The 3,706-nt window shown below is 36.2% G+C and overlaps 1 long non-coding RNA gene across 1 annotated transcript; it reads left to right on the top strand.

Moving 5' to 3' along the window:
- The first annotated feature begins 622 nt into the window (after positions 1–622).
- Positions 623–3,311, top strand: LOC123810741. The gene is made up of 4 exons (XR_006784304.1): positions 623–722; positions 1,323–1,433; positions 1,968–2,151; positions 3,197–3,311. It is a non-coding gene; the product is annotated as an uncharacterized LOC123810741 (long non-coding RNA).
- The last annotated feature ends 395 nt before the right edge of the window (positions 3,312–3,706 follow it).

Below are 3,706 nucleotides of genomic sequence, written 5' to 3'. Positions count from 1 at the left end.
AGATGCCTTTGAGGGTTAAATCAGGTGTGTGGAGAATTCTGGCGACAGAGGTTTTGTTGTTGTTGTTGTTGTTGTTGTTGTTGTTGCTGGGTTTTGTTTTGTTTTCTTTTTTTTTTTTGCATTTATAGTTGTCAAGGAAAGGGGGCAGATTTGTGGCTTTGCCTGTTCACCCAACTCTTTTAATGCTATGAAATACCGACAAAAGGTTAACCTATCCTCTCTCCTAGGATTTGATATAAATTACTTCACGGCCTTGAAAGGCATGATTGTGGTTTTTCATAGTCAAATACAGTTCTGGAGATATCTTCACATTGAAAATTGAAGTTTGATGGGCTTTCTTTGCAATTTGTCTATTTCCTTAGGAAAGTAAATGCTATTGGTAATATATGAGTTAGCTGCAAAGTAATGAACAGAACTACTTTCAAGTTATCTTTAAAAATATATGCTCACTTTATCTTTAAAAAGTTGTTAAATGGCTCAGAAAAATCAAGCTAAGGTATCTTTTTTTTTCAGAAAATGTAAATCACTTTTCTTTTACAGGATGAAATTGTATTTAATAGCTTCTTTTTAATTCATTCAGAAACTACACGATTTTTGTTGCTATATTTTGTTAGAAAGGAAGGAGAGGCTGTTTCTACAGGTGTCATAAAAAATCAATACTGTGCCACGGATTATTGGATCCCATAGAACCATGGAGACTTTGTGCTGAAATTCTTCCAAAGGTGAGTAGGGGCATTGATTTTCCTTCTCATGCTGGAAGAAATATGACACAGGGAATAGAAGTTAAATTTAGACTTGAAAACAAGTCTGATTTGAAACTATGCCTTCAAAAAATTAGTGACAATTTTTTCAAAAAATTAAATGAAGAAATTGAGTGAAAATTTGAGCAATACATTTTTGTAATATTTTCTCTTCGATTTACTTCTTTTCTTTATTACTTTGAGGATTTTTGAAGAAAAAAATGAATTACTTGACCAGCATTTTATCTGTAATTCAGATCCAGTGATTTTCTTGTGGAATACTTGTATCATATAATGGAAAACAGTCTCTCTCTTAAAGCTATAACCAAGACTGCAATAGTCCTTCAGCTTCTAAGAAAAAGCATATTACATACACAATCATGTTTAAAAATATGAGCTCATCTCTAAGCTTCCTTATTTAAACTAGTATGTTTTGCCAGCTAGTTTGTGCCAGAATATCTAGACACATACTTGCTTAGTTGTTTACTTATTTTACAGTTTCTTCTAGATTTGGCAAAGTTGAAAAGCTATACCTAACGCATTGGTTGTTTTACCGCATTGCTTAGTATTCCATCCGTGCAGGCAGACGGTGTTCCTAGGTTTGGGAGGATAAATCCCGGGGGAAGTAAGCTGAAGAACATTTTATGCATCACTCATTCTATTACGAGCCCTCTGCTGTTCCATCTCTACAAGGTAAGAGATTTATTGTGCGCCGGCTTCTGGCAGTAGAAAATGACGTGTGCTAATGGCTCTTGCTTCAAAGGGTATGTGTTTGGAAATGGTAATGGGGAGTATAGAAATCGTTTTCTAGGTAAAAGAATAATTGGGACAATTTAAGTTACTCACACACGCTCTAACACATTCATCTGTCCCCAGGTAGCATTTGGTTGTTCTACCCTGGGACCCACATTCTGTAGTATTGTCTTCCTCATGTTAAGTGAGGTGGTAAATTGGTCATTTTTATAATGAATTTGAGCAGAGTATGTGATCACGAAAGATAATTCAGGTCTCAATGTAGAAAATTACCAAATTACCATCTTGCTACGTCTGGAGGTAGGCATAATTTGAGTTTTAGAGTTTTGTGAGATCAAAAATTGATTCTGAGAAAGTTAAAATATAAAATGCTAGCAAGTTCATGGTAATATATACCATTGACTTAATATCATCTTTTTCTTATTGCTAGCCAGTGGAAAGTTTTTATTTTTTTTCCTTGTTTTAAATTTTCAGACTGGCTGAAACAACAACAACAATCTTACAATTTATACTCTAATTTTGGATCATCTAGTTAATACTTTAATGCTGATTATCTTGAAAAACAATGTCCTATAAGAAAGGCTATTTGAATGCTGCTACTGCGTCAGTAATAAAATAGCTGGGAGAAGGAAACATGCGGGAGGTACCATCTGATGAGGTAAGATTTTATCATGTCCCATAGAGTACGATTACATTTGATTTTATCTGTCATTATCTCAACCCCAAGAAAGTTTGCATTTATCAATTTGACATGGAAACCTGTAATATAGAGCTTCATATACATTGTCTGAACTGTGACCAGTTTGAAGCACTGAGGGCCAAGCTATTTAATGTATTTTCTCTATGTATTAATTATACTGTTTTACTATTTTTCATCCTTTGCAGCTTAGAAAATCATGACTCATTAAGCATGTAACCTATTTAAATGAAAAATAAATTACATACATTATCATTGTTATGGGAGGGAAAGGCATACTATTCTCTCACTTGGGATGAGGTTTAACTGTCGATGTGTGAATTCTTAAATGCGAACGAACCCAAGACAATGGCATAGTTTAAAGTGCTCTAAAGTTAAAATGGGAAATAAGGATTTTGTGGTAAGTGGCAGCCTTGTTTTTACTGTTGTAATAATATAACATCTGCATGAGAAAAAAAAACATACAAAAGGCAATGAAGGGACAATGAAGGAGCTGGGCTTACGGATAGTTCCAAGTGCCTGTAGGTACAATTTGCGGATGTTAAATATCTAGCCCTCTTTATCTGGTGCACATACACTGGTCCGTCAGAGTGGTCAGGTGCTCTCTTCGTACTCCAGAAAAACTAGTGTTTTCCACATCACTTACGTTTATTCCAAAATCTCCAACAATATATTAAATATATTTTATCATTGTCTGAGTAACAGGATGGTAGCTCTTTTCTCTTGGGGTTAAAACCATCACACAACTTTTTTTAAGATGTTGCAAAGACGAATGTCTACTAGATAATTTGTGGTCTGTACACTGTTGTGAATTTCTGTGGGGAAAACATGGCAACTAACAGAAGCATAATTACCCTCAACGTCAAAACGGCCTGGGATGCCGCATTCGGCCAGCACAGTGTCTTGGATCCATTACCGTTTTCTTTGCTTGCTTTGTTGTTGTCCTCCAGGTTCGCTGTGGGTCCACCTCGCTTTTGTTTCCCTTTGACTCTCTGTTGTATTCCAGTTGGCAGCTGAAGAACAGAAACAGAGCAGTAAGGCTGCATGGCTCCATTTTCCAGTGCCACCAACTGCGAGTTAAGCTGACTAACATTGTGAAAGCCGGGTCCATTTCGGTCACAGCAGGCGTGGCAGGTAAAAGCATTTCTATATTAAAGTACACACTTTGTTTCTTCAGGTCCTTGGTCTAATTTCTCTTGTTTGCCAGTTGGGGGGAGAAATGAAAATAGGTTGAGGACCAAATGCCTAGGGTATTTAATCAAATGCTCAGTAACTCTTGATGAGAGGATGCAGAAATTTCACTTTCAAGGATTAACTGTGGTAGATTTTGTCCACCTAAATGTGTATCTCCTTCCACTCAGCATGTTATCTGGCTCCTTTTTGCCACGGCCTAAATATGATGTAGTGGAAGAATTTCAAATAGTTTTTTTTTCTTTTTTTTTTTATTGTTCAGGTACAGTAGCTCTTGGGTTAGCAGAAGCTAAGCGTGCAGGGTGCAAGTGCCCACTAAATATAG

This window comes from Phyllostomus hastatus, unplaced genomic scaffold (genome assembly GCF_019186645.2).
Source record: "Phyllostomus hastatus isolate PE091 unplaced genomic scaffold, TTU_PhHast_1.1 phas_scaffold_755, whole genome shotgun sequence".
NCBI lineage: Eukaryota > Metazoa > Chordata > Mammalia > Chiroptera > Phyllostomidae > Phyllostomus > Phyllostomus hastatus.
This window is presented reverse-complemented; position numbering and strand designations above follow the sequence as displayed.